Source organism: Zingiber officinale, chromosome 10B, assembly GCF_018446385.1.
Source record: "Zingiber officinale cultivar Zhangliang chromosome 10B, Zo_v1.1, whole genome shotgun sequence".
NCBI classification, from domain to species: Eukaryota; Viridiplantae; Streptophyta; class Magnoliopsida; order Zingiberales; family Zingiberaceae; genus Zingiber; species Zingiber officinale.
Window position 1 is genome coordinate 53783797 of NC_056005.1, and position 14147 is coordinate 53797943.

The following is a 14147-nucleotide window of genomic DNA, read 5'->3' on the forward strand; positions in this document are numbered from 1 at the left end:
TTAGGCTGCTTTATCGCCCAGTAAGCTTTGTGTTCTAATTCTACTAGAAGATGACACGGCTTTTCCTATACCAGTCGGAATGGGGGCATACCAATTGGAGTCTTGAAAGCAGTACGGTATGCCCATAAAGCATCATCCAACTTCAATGACCAGTCTTTTCAGGAATTGGACACTGACTTTTCTAATATTGCTTTTATCTCCCGGTTGGAAATCTCTGCTTGTCCATTGGTCTGGGGATGGTAGGGTGTTGCTACTTTGTGGATAACTCCGTATTTCTTTAGCAAATTTTCAAACTATTTTTTAATGAAGTGTGAACCCTCGTCGCTAATAACTGCCCTAGGTACACTGAATCGTGGAAAATTTACCTTTTTAAACAGTTTAATTACTATTTTGGTATCACTGGTAGGAGAAGCTATGGCTTCCGCCCATTTCAATACATAATGCACCGCCACCAAGATATAATTATTTCCACATGATGAAGGAAAAGGCCCCATAAAATCTATTCCCCATATATCGAACAGTTCTACTTTGAGGATGCAATTCAGTGGCATCTCATTTCTTCTAGTGATGTTCCCGGTCTTCTGACATTGGTCGCAGGGCTACACAAAATTCTTCGTGTCATTTGTAGCTGTTCTTGAAACACCCAAATGTCCGCTGTAGGATGATGAGTGACAGTGAAATAAAATGTCCTTGATCTCGTCTTTCGGCACACTCATTCGGTAGATCGTATCTCCGCATTTCATAAAAAGTACTGGTTCATCCCATATGTAGTGTTTGACGTCTGAGAGAAACTTTTTCCTCTGCTGCTAGGGGAAGTTTTGGGGAAGTACTCCACTTGCAAGGTAATTAACAAAATCCACATACCAAGGAACTCTCTCAGAATTTACTGCCAACAAATGCTCGTCAGGGAAAAAATCATTTATAGGCGGATCAAAATCTACGTATTTTTGCCCATTCGGCTATACTCGGGATAGATGATTTGCCACAACATTCTCGGCCCCTTTTTTGTCTCTAATTTCCATATTAAATTCTTGAAGAAGTAAGATTCACCTGATCAACCGGGGTTTGGCATCTTTCTTATTAAGCAGATATCTCCTATCAGCATGATCAGAATACACTATCACTTTTGAACCTACTAGATAAGACCTGAACTTGTCGATTGCAAATACTATGGCCAACAATTCCTTTTCGGTGGTAGAGTAATTCATTTGGGTTGCATCCAAGGTCTTGCTCACATAGTGGATTGCGTGCAGTACTTTATCCTTTCTTTGCCCTAAAACCGCACCCACAGCAAAATCACTAGCGTCGCACATGATTTCAAATGGGAGTTCCAAGTTTGGACCTTGGATTACGGGAGCTGAGATGAGAGCACTCTTAATTTTCTTAAAAGCCTCATTGCAGTCATCATCAAAACAGAATTCAGCATCTTTAATCAACAAGTTGGTTAGTGGCTTGGAAATTTTTGAGAAGTCCTTGATGAAACGCTTGTAAAATCCAGCATGCCCTAAAAAACTCTTAACCCCTTTTACATTTAGAGGTGGAGGTAGTTTCTCAATTTTCTCTATTTTGGCTTTATCTACCTCAATTTCTCGTTCTGAAATCTTGTGTCCTAAAACAATTCCCTCTTTTACCATGAAGTGGCATTTCTCCCTGTTCAGAACTAAATTCACCTCTTCGCATATCTAAAGAACTTTGGAAAGGTTTAGTAGACAAGAATCAAAGTCATTCCCATAAACTGAGAAATCATCCATGAATACTTCTATAATTATTTCCGTGAAATCTAAGAAAATTGCTATCATACATCTCTGAAATGAAGCTGGTGTGTTGCAGATCCAAACGGCATTCGTCGATAAGCATAGATACCAAAAGGGCATGTGAAGGTGGTATTTTCTTGATCTAGGGGATGTATTGGAATTTGAAGAAAACAGAATAGCCATCCAGATAACAAAAATAGGAATGCTTTGCCAATCTTTCCAACATCTCATCGATGAATGGTAAGGGAAAATGATCTTTCCTATACTCCTTGTTTAGCTTCTTGTAATCAATACACATCCACCATCCTGTGACTATTCTTGTTGGAATCAATTCGTTATTTTTATTTCTAACCACACTTATTCCCCCCCCCCTCCTCTTGGGGACCACAAGAATTGGACTCACCCATTCACTATCCGATATAGGGTAAATTATCCCGGCATCAAGAAGTTTCAATACTTCATTCTTCACCACCTCTTTCAAATTTGGATTTAACCTTCTTTGATGCTCAATTGAATTTTTATATCCTTCTTCAAGCAGAATCCTGTGCATGCAGATTGAAGGGCTGATCCCTTTTATATCATCAATGGTGTACCCGATTACTTTTTTGTGTGTTCTCAGCTCCTTAATCAATCTCTGTGTTTCCATCTCGATCAAATTTGCATTAATTATTACTAGGAAGGTGGAATCTAGACCAAGGAGCTCAAATTTAAGGTTAGGTGGTATTGGTTTTAACTCAACTTGAGGTGGTGCAATCTTAGGCAATGCTGGTTCCTGTTCTAGTAGCCGTATTTTTTTGTTTGCCCCGACTTCTTCTGGCGCTCCCTCGATTTCTTGAGCCATTCCCTCAATGTCTTCGTCATCATCCAAGTCCTCCTCTACACATGATGTTGAGGTAGATATCAAACCTCCCGATGATTTTAGTAAGACTTCTCCACACCAAGGAAACATTTTTTGTACATCTTGGGAATGAATACAGATGGACTCCTCTAATTCTGCTTGAGCCTCGTTCTCTATGTGCCTTGATTTATTTTCATCTATCAACACTCCCTTATCCTCTTCTGCTTTGATCGGGTGTAGAGATAAGTTTAGGACGTCTTGTCCTGACCACTCGCTGAGATTTGACACCACCATATGGATTATTTCTTGTGCTTCATTCAAACTTTTTTTCATGAGTGCCCCCCAACTGCTGTGTCCAGGAGGCTCTAGTTCGGGAATGAGGTGGTGTATTTAACCTTCATCAATGGTGTACCTGATTGCTTTTTTGTGTGTTCTATGCTCCTTGATCAATCTCTATGTTTCCATCTCGATCAAATTTGCATTAATTATTATTGGGAAGGTGGAATCTGGACCCAGGAACGCATATTTAAGGTTAGGCGGTAGAGGTTTTAACTCCACTTGAGGTGGTGCAATCTCAGGCAATGCTGGTTCCTTTTTTAGTAGTCGTATTTCTTTGTTTGCCCCGACTTATTCTGGAGTCCCTCAATGTCTTGAGTCATTCCCTCAATATCATCATCATCATCCAAGTCCCCCTCTATACATGATGTTGAGGTAGATATCAAACCTCTCGACGATTTTAGTAAGCTTCTCCACACCATGGAAACATATTTTGTACATCTTGGGAATGCATACGGATGGACTCCTCCAATTCTTCCTAAGCCTCATTGTCTATGCGCCTTGATTTATTTTCATCTATCAACACTCCCTTATCCTCTTCTGCTTTGATCGGGTGTAGAGATAAGTTTTGCACGTCTTGTCCTGACCACTCGCTGAGATTTGACACCACCATATGGATTATTTATTATGCTTTCATCCAAACTCTTTTCCATGAGTGCCCCCAGCTGTTGTGTCCAGGAGGCTCTTGTTCTGGAATGAGAGTCCTATTGGGTTTTCCGGGCCACAAAAACCACTTTTTGCGTTACGAAAACCCCGAAACCCCCATACCACGGATCCGTGTGAAGATTAAAATTTCGTAAAACGTCGAATATGAGTTTTCTAACTTAGATCTAAACTAGATCTACAAAGGATAAGAGCTTTACCCGTGATGCGAAGCCCTTCGCTTAATCTCACTCGTCCAAAGTTCACCGGATCTCGAGAGTGTCAAAGTAGACACTCCTCTATGTGTATCCACACAAGCAAGAGATAGAGAGATCAAACAAAAAGGTGTGCTAGCACCTTTTTAGGGTTCGGCCAAAGGACGAGAGGGAGAGAAGAGAAGAGCTTGAGGAAGAAGATGACTTGAATGAAAAATCAATTCAAGGTTGTAACTCCACTAAAGTGGTCGACCACCTTTCAAAAAGGTTTACATACTCCATGGAATTTCAAGAGTCAAAAACTCTTGATCTTCCTCATGAGGTGGCACACACATGTGCTAGACTTGATGATGTGGCACATCACCATTAGCCACTTAATGTCAACTCGCCAATGAGGTGGCAAATGGTCAAGTCAAACTTGACCCTTCATCTTCCTCTCAAGTCAAGTCAAAATTGACCACTTCTCTCCCTTGGTTGATCTAATCTAACCATTGGTTCAAGTCAATTTTAATTTAATGAATCTCTATTCATTGAATTAAATCAATTAAATGAGTCTAAGTCCAAATTAGACTCACTTAACACATGAACCAAATTGAGTCCAACTCAATTAGCTCAATTTGGATTACTCTTAATCCAATTTGGTTCATCACATGAACTTAATCCTTTAGGTTCATCAAATGAACCTAATCTCCATCTAATTGCCCTATGTGTGTGACCCTATAAGTTCTTATAATGTTGGCAATGCTCCTAAACCCATTTAGAAGCATAAGTAATGAGCGGTATCTAGCAACACATCATTACTACCCAAGTTATAAAAATGTTGAGATCCAACATCACCTTGTGACTACTAATTGTGACTCCTCACAATATATGACAAGTGTCCTTCTATCCTTGACATCTAGATTGATCAATATAAGGCATAGACCGTGTCATCCTCTAATCAATCTAAATCTTGAATCCCAAGTAGACTCACTCAATCAAATGAGCTTAATATCTCATATTGACTCATTTAGGCATGACCATGCACTTAGTGGTCTCACTCTATCAAGAATATCGATGTCACTTCCGTCATATAGGAGGGATAGATGGCATCTTCATCACTCACATCCCTCTGCATAATTCGTTACATACCCAGTAATCGCCTTTATAGTCCACCCAGTTACGGGTGACGTTTGACGAAACCAAAGTACGTAACTCCTTATATAGGGAACCATGGTGACTTCAGGTCCAAGGACTAGTAGTCATACTAATAGCCACATGAGAAAGTATATGACACTCATATAACGATCTATGATCCTTTCTCATGGCCGGTCATTCAGTATACATTCTCTAATGCATACCCATGTGTCAACTTGATATCTCCATATCCATGACTTATGAGATCAAGTCATCGAGTTGACCTACATGTTAGTCTCATCGCATTAACATTGTCCCTGAATGTTAATACTTAACAAGGAATGATTAAGAGTAGTGTTCCATATATCATCTCACTATCGATTCAACCAATCGATTGATATAGGTAAGAACCTTCTACTCAAGGACGCTATTATACTTAGTTATTTGGCACCAATACAAGTAAGTATAATAACCAAAATAAATGTCTTTATTTATATACAAGAATATGATACAATGAGTCCATACATCAATCATCAAATGATTGGCTTTAGGGCTCTAACTAACAATCTCCCACTAGTACTAGTGCTAATCAGTGTAGGCTCTAAGGCCTAATGACCTAGTGTGACCATCATACTTTCTCTGTGCCAAAGTCTTGGTGAAGGGATCTGTGATGTTAGCCTCTGTGGGTACTCTACAAATCTTCACATCTCCTCTCTCGATAATCTCTCGAAGGAGATGGAAGCGTCATAGTATTTGTTTGGTCCGCTGGTGTGAGCGAGGTTCCTTAGCCTGTGCTATTGCTCCATTGTTGTCACAATAGAGCTCTATGGGATCAGCTATGCTAAGAACCACCCCAATCTCGGTAATGAACTTGCAGATCCAAACTACCTCCTTTGCTGCTTCTAATGCAGCAATATACTCGGCCTCTGTTGTAGAATCAGCTATTGTGTCTTGCTTCGAACTCTTCCAGCTCACAGCACTACCATTTATGCAAAACATGAACCCTAACTGCGATCGATAATCATCATGGTCGGTCTGGAAGCTGGCATCACTGTAACCCTTTACAGCTAGCTCGTCATCGCATCCATATATCAAGAAATATTCTTTAGTCCTTATTAAGTACTTAAGAATATTCTTGACCGCTATCAAGTGACTTTCACCTAGATCTAACTGGTATCTGCTCGTCATGCTCAAAGCATACGAGACATTAGGACGAGTACATAACATGGCATACATGATAGATCCTATGGCTGAGGCTTAAGGGATCTGATCCATGCAGTCTCTCTCCTATCTAGAAGAGGTACCTTGAGTCTTCGAAAGACTCACGCCATGTGGCATCGGAAATCCCTTCTTGGAGTTCTGCATGGCAAACCGTAGGAGTACCTTGTCAATATATGTACTCTAACTTAGGCCAAGCAACCTCTTAGATCTATCTCTATAGATCTGTATGTCTAGAATGTGGGATGTTTCACCTAAGTCCTTCATTAAGAAAACAAGTGTCTAGCCAAGTCTTGACAGACTGCAGCAAAGGGATGTCTTTACCAATGAGTAGTATGTCATCCACAAACAATATAAGGAAGACAACTGTGTTTCCTACAACCTTCTTGTAGACACAAGGTTCATCTTCATTCTTGATGAAACCAAACTATTTGATTGCATCATCGAATCGAAGATTCCAGCTCTGAGAAGCTTGCTTTAGTCCATAAATGGACCTATGCAGCTTGCATACTCTGCTAGTATGCTGTGGATCTACAAAACCCTCAGGTTGTGTCATGTACACATCCTCGAGCAGGTTTCCATTCAGAAACATAGTTTTGACATCCATCTTCCGGATCTCATAATCGTGGTACGCTGCAATAGGAAGCATGATCCGAATGGACCTAAACATCGCTACTGGAGAAAAGGTTTTATCATAGTCAATACGATGAATCTGCTTGAAACCTTTAGCTACCAAGCGACCCTTATAGATAAGTCCATCCATGTTAGTCTTTCTCTTAAAGACCCACTTACACCCAATGGGTTTGACCCCTTCAGGTGGATCAACCAAAGTCCATACTTGGTTAGTGTACATGGATTCCATCTCGGATCTCATGGCCTCTAGCCATTTCTTGGAATCTGGTCTCATCACAACTTCCTGATAGGAGGTGGGCTCATCCTCTATGAGCACAACGTCATCATGCTCAGACAAGAGAAATGAGTATCTCTCAGGATGACGATGTACCCTATCAGACCTACGAAGAGGTATGTCTACTTGAACTGGTTGTGGTTCCTCAACTCCTTGAGGAACAACATCATCCACAACACTTTGTGGTTCCAGTTCACCTTCCATCAAGGCTTCAGTGCTATGGTCCACATCTTGAACTTCTTCAAGATCGAACATACTCCCACTAGTCTTTCTAGAAAAAAAAATCCCTTTCTAGAAATACCCCTGTGTTAGCCACAACTATCTTGTATTGACTCGGAATGTAGAAGTAATATCCTTTCGTTTCCTTGGGATATCCAATGAAATAGCACTTGTAAGATTTGGGTCCCAATTTGTCCGAGACTTGACGTCTAACGTAAGCCTCACAACCCCAAATTCTTATAAAAGACACCTGGGCATCTCTCCCAGTCCATATCCTATATGGTGTCTTTATTACAGCCTTAGATGGAACTCGGTTGAGAATGAAGGCTGCTGTGTCTAGACCATAGCCCCAAAGATACATGGGAAGATCTATGTGACTCATCATAGATCATACCATATCTAATAAGGTACGATTCCTCATTTCGGATACACCATTCCACTATGGTGTTCCAGGAGGAGTGAGTTGAGATAAAATCCCACACTCAGCTAGATAGTCACGAAACTCATGGTTAAGGTATTCACCACCTCGGTCTGATCGAAGTATCTTAATATTCTTGCCAAGCTGATTTTGTACTTCATTCTTGAATTCTTTGAACTTTTCAAAGGATTCCGACTTATGTGTCATCAGGTACACATAATCATATTGATGTGCGTAGATTGTATACACATATTGGCATGTTTAGACGCACATTCACATACTTTGAGCATGTTTGATCTATGCATTTTCGTACTTTCAGCTTTCCTTTTTAGCATATCTACTCTCTTTGTTCGGAGATCTGCTTTTGTGTATTTTTTGTACACAGGAGTCGAATTTTGTGAAGATTTCATGTTCAAGGCCAAACCTATAAGTAAAGTAAGGGGAGAAGGCACCTGGCCATGTACCAGACACGGCCATGCCAAAGAAGGGTGCTCAAGCCGTGTGGAGATCAGAGGTCGTGTGGCAGCAACAGGAAAGGAAGTAGGCTCGGCCATGTGAAACTCACACGGCCGTGTCAAGATATGAAGCGATCCAGAGCTTAAACCTTGCATGGTCGTGTAGATCTACATGGCCGTGTGAGGTTTCCAGAGACCAAGAAGGTGTTAGTTAGAGCCCTAGAGCCAATCATTTGATGATTGTATGGACTCATGTATATCATATTCATGTATATATATTAAGGCATTTGGTTTTTGGTTATTATGCTTATTTGTATTAGTGCCAGATAAAATAAGTATGGTAACGTCCTAGAGTAGAAAGGTTCCTACCTATATCAATCGATTGGATGAATCGATAGTGAGATGATATAGGGAACACTACTCTAAATCATTCCTAGTCGAGTATTAACATTCAGGGGCAATGTTAATACAATAAGACTAGCATGTAGGTCAGCTCGATGACTTGATCTCACAAGTCATGGATATAGAGATATCAAGCTGACACATGGGTATGCATTAGAGAATGTATACTGAATGACCCGCCATGAGAAAGTATCATGGATCGTTATATGAGTGTCATATACTTTCTCATGTGGCTATTAGTATGACTATTAGTCCTTAGACCTGAAGTCACCATGGATCCCTACATAAGGAGTTATGTACTTTGGTTTCGTCAAACGTCACCCGTAACAGGGTGGACTATAAAGGCGATTACTGGGTATGTAACAAATTATGCAGAGGGATGTGAGTGATGTAGATGAGATCTATCCCTCCCATATGACGGGAGCGACATCAATATTCTTGATAGAGTTAGACCACGAAGTGCATGGCCATGCCCAAATGAGTCAACATTAGATGTTGAGCTCATTTGATCGAGTGAGTCTACTTGGAGTTCAAGATTTAGATTGATTAGAGGATGACACGGTCTATGCCTCATATTGATCAATCTAGATGTCTAGGATAGAAGGACAATGACATATTTTGTGAGGAATCACAATTGGTAGTCACAAGGTGATGTCGGATCTCGACATTCTTGTAACTTGGGTAGTAATGATGTGTTGCTAGATACCGCTCATTACTTATGCTCCTAAATGGGTTTAGGGCATTGCCAACGTTACAAGAACCTATAAGGTCACACACTAAGGACAATTAGATGGAGATTTGGTTCATATGATGAACTAAGAGGATTAGATTCATTTGATGAATCATATTGGATTAAGAGTAATCCAAATTGGGCTAATTGAGTTGGACTCAAGATGATTCATGTATTCAATGAGTCTAATTTAGATTATGACTCATTAAATCAACTTAATTTAATGAATTAGATTCATTATATTAAGTTGGCTTGAATCATATGGTTGGATTAGATCAACCATGAGAGAGATTTGATCAAGTTTGACTTGATTTGAGAGGAAGAGAAAAAGTCATGTTTGACTTGACTTTTTTACCACATCACTAGTGAGTTGGCAAGATGTGGACCAATAGGATTGCTCCACATCATCAATGTGTGCCACCTCATGGAGGTTACAAGCCTCCATAGCATTTAATGTGGCCGGCCCACATTAAATGAGGAGGTTACACTTGTTGCCATGTCATTTAGTGAGGTGGCAAGATGTGGACCAATAGTGTTGATCCACATCATCCTAAAGTGCCACCTCATGGGGGTTACAACTCTTAATGGTCTCCACATTAATTGGAATTAATGTGGGGGTTACACCTCCTAGAGTGGCCGACCACTTGATGGTTAAGGGGTTGTTTGAATTTCCTCTCATTGATTATTCACTCTTCTTCTCCCTTGGGTGCTATCTCTTCTCCTTCTCCCATTCCTTGGCCGAACACTCCATTGGTGCTAGCACACCTTGTGTTTTGGTCATCTCCTTCTACTTGTGTCCGTGTGGATACATATAGAGGTTGTCTACTTTGACAACTAGAGATCCGGCGACATCTTGGACAAATGGGAACGCGAAGGGCTTCGCTACAAGGGTAATGATCTTAACTTTAGTGTAGATCTAAAGTTTTTACAAACTCGTACAAGAAAAAGGTTTTTCGATAATTTTGTTTACGAATCTTTGCATGAGATCCATGGCTTTGGGTGACTCGGGGTTTCCGCGACGCGAAAAAGCGGTTTTCGCGGCCCGAAGAACCCAACAGAAGGCTCTGGCCGTGTGCACTACATGACTGTCTAGGGTTTCCAATAAACAAGAGAGCTCTGGTCGTGTGCACTACACGGCCATGCCAGGTTTCCAGAGGCAGGAGTAGTTCAGGTCGTGTAGATCTACACGGCCATGCCAGGTTTCTAGAGGCAGGAGTAGTTCAGGCCGTGTAGATCTACACGACCGTGTGAAGGGGATATTGGAGATGTTTGCCACAGCCATGTCTCACACACCGCCGTGCATGGCTGGCAGAGAGGAGAATGGGCAGGGTCGTGTGAACTTCACACGGCCGTGCCACGGGGTCATGTGGCGCCCAAACCTCATCTCTATTTAAACCCTTCTTCAAGATTTGAAAGGGGATCTTCTCCCCCTTGTGAGAGAGCGAGATTTGGGGCTTTCCCTCCATTCTTGGGAGGATTTCTTGGCGATCTAAATGCAGATCTTCAACGGAATCGACTCCGGGAGCTGAGATTGGATCCGAAGACCAAGCTTCATCTTAGATAAGTTTTCTTTCTCTCCTCTTCTTGGATTGGGGGATCAAGAAATGCTTGTAATCTCTTTATTTTCATATTTCTCCCTTCCATTCATGGAGTAGATCTCTTGTTTTAGGATGAGGGTGTATTTGTATGATGAATTGATGCAAACTCTTGTGGATTTGCCATTTCCTTGTTTCTATGATATTGTCTTCTTTGTATCAATTTGATCTTGAATGTATTGTTGAGATATGGACGTAATTCACATTCTTGATTGATTGTATGAATGCCCTATGGATCTTATAAAGACTATCCCCCACTCAATTTTCCAAGGGAAGCACGCGAAAGGTGCAAGCCCGTGTAAGGACGCTTGAGGGATAAGATTTAGGGGAAAGGAGGATAATTCAAGAGGGTAGGATAGATTTAGGGATTAATCTTTATATCTTATGGGTTGAGGAGTATGATCTTGTGTTGATCATCCGAGGGATCTTCGTGACAGGAACAAGCCCATGTAAGGACAACATAAGTTCATAACTACTTGATCACATTTAGGTATAGATTTCAGTCCTAGGTCGGTTGTCTATTGCAAGAGAGAATCGGCAACCTTCTATAAATGTTGGGAAATTGAGAAATAGGATTTGGTAGATCATTTACATTGAGGAATCTTACAAAGAAACCAAAACTCCTAGAACATTCCTTATCATAGCCCATAATCTTGTTTGTTGATCTTTCATTTCTATGTTTACTTTTCATTAGTTACATTTAGCTTTTGGAAAACAATTAATTAGTTGTTTAGCTAACTCGTGTTGAAACATTTCTAGTGCTTATTCCAGTACTTGTGGATACGATAATCTTTTATATTACTTGCGACATTTCCGTACACATGCGGAAGTTAACAAGCTTTTGGCACCATTGCCGGGGACTGCGCTATAACATTAGGAATTATCAATTGAGTTAGACTAGACATAACTTTTCGTTTCATTTGCATAGTTGTAACTAATTGTTAGAATTATGGTTTTATAAGTTTTTCATTTCTTGTATAACATTCTTATCAATTTCTTTCTGTTGTGATTCTAATTCTGCATTCTTGATTTCTAGCATTCTAGTCTAGCTTTTCTCTGTTCTTCTTTTTCTTTAAATTTTTCTCTACTTTTCTTTTGTAAACATATCTTGTTAGTTGATTAGCATATGAATTATTCTAGATATTTTTCTTTTCCCCTTTTGTCTTTTCTTTCTTGTTTTCATTATGCACTTTCTTTCATGCAATTTAAATTTTACATTTTCTTTCTTACTTTTCATATTGCATTTTATTTCTTATCTTTGATTCTTGATCATTTTTTTTCTTGAATATCCATGAGCACTAACATGTCAAGCAGGGCCATGAGAAATTTTTCTATACCCTTTTCTGCAAGATTTTTATCTCCTATTGTGCAACCTCAAATTAAAGTAGAAAGTTTCCAACTAGACCCAGAGATAATTTTCATGATACAAGGTTACAAATTTGGAGGAGAAGTATTAGAAAGTCCTTATCTGCATTTTGAAACATTTTTAGAGATATGTGATTTGGTGAAATGTGAAGGAGTATCAGCAGATGCAGTTCAATTGATGGCATTTTCTTTTAGTATCAAGGATAAAGTAAGGACTTGGCTATATTCTCTCTGTCCTCAAAGCATCACAAGTTGGGAACAATTGGAGAAGCAATTTTTGAATCATTTTTCCCCTCCAAGTAGAACAGTGTATATGAAGAATTGCATAACAAATTTTGCTCAGGCATATGGAGAATCATTATTTGAAGCATGGGATAGATTCAAGAGTCTTCAAAGACAGTGCCCTCATCATGGTTTTGAAAAATGGTTGATTTTGCACGTATTCTATGGTGGAATTTCTTTCTCAGATAAGAGTTTATTGGATTCATTAGCTAGAGGTTCTTTTATGGACAAAAGTGTAGATGAAGCTTATTCATTAATTGATCAAGTGACATTGAACCTCCATGAATGGTCGAATAAAAGTTGGATGGAATTTCCCTCAGACATTCAAGAAGTGAAAGTCATAAATGTAAGAGAGTCTGCCAAACAAAATGAAGTTCAACCACCTAAAAATGTTGAAATTCACAAGTCACAGAGTGAGTAGTTCAAACATTTGGGGGCAAAGCTTAATACTATTATTTCAAAATGGTTTAAAGAAGATCCCCCTCCTACACAGTCAAGATCTAATGAAAAGTGTGATGATGTTGGGTTGAGAAGTGGCAAAAATCATGAAGAACTTCTGAAGAATGACATGTTTAGAATTGAGGAGAAGAATAATAGAAGATCACAAGAACTCAGTTCCATTTTTCTAGGAAGTTCCCAAAGGCCACAAGTACCTTTCCCTCAACGATTAATCACACCAACACTAGATAAGCAAGTTGGACCTTCTCCAAAAGCTCAAAGGGAATTTGGGAAAAAGGAAGTTCAGTCTTTCCCAGGACCTTCACTAAGCGTTCCTTTTCCACAAAGGTTAGTGGGGGTCAATGAAAATAAAGATTTCGGCAAATCTATTGGGATTTTCGGGCCGCGAAAACCACTTTTTCGCGTCGCGGAAACCCCGAAACCCCCGCCACCGGATCTGTGCGAAGATAAAACTTTCGAAAAACTTACGAGTATGAGTTTCTAAACCTCGATCTACAGTAGATCTACAAAGGAGAAGGAATATACCCTTGATGAGAAGCCCTTCGCAATCCCGCTTGTCCTCGGTTCGCCGGATCTCGAAAGTGTCAAAGTAGACACTTCTCTATGTGTATCCACACAAGCAAGAGATGGAGAAAAATCTCTAAGGATGTGCTAGCAACCTTAGAGATCAGTAATGGAGGAGAGGGAGAGCTAGAAGAAAGCTAGAGAGGAAGAAGATGGGAGTTACCAAAAAAATGAAACTCTCCACATGAATGAAAATGAATTCACTCTTGTAACTCTCCCCCAAAAGTGGCCGGCCACTTTATGCTTCTAAAACTACATGGAATATCAAGAGTCAAGTCTCTTGATCTCCTCCATGAGGTGGCATTTGGTCAAGTCAAACTTGACAAAATGAAGAAGCCTTGATGATGTGGCATTGGTCAAGTCAAAGTCAAGTCAAAACTTGACTCTTCATCTTCCTACTTAAGTCAAGTCAAACTTGACCACTTCTTTCCCTTAGTTGATCTAATCTAACCATTGGTTCAAGTCAATTTTAATTTAATGAATCTCTATTCATTGAATTAAATTGATTCAATGAGTCTAAGTCCAAATTAGACTCATCTAATACATGAACCAAATTGAGTCCAACTCAATTAGCCTACTTTAGATTACTCTTAATCTAATTTTGTTCATCACATGAACCTAATCCTTTAGGT

General features: G+C 39.9%; 1 non-coding gene across 1 annotated transcript; it reads right to left on the reverse strand.

Moving 5' to 3' along the window:
- Positions 1–12521: 12521 nt before the first annotated feature.
- Positions 12522–12627, reverse strand: LOC122030771. The gene has a single exon (XR_006125609.1). It is a non-coding gene; the product is annotated as a small nucleolar RNA R71 (small nucleolar RNA).
- Positions 12628–14147: the final 1520 nt, after the last annotated feature.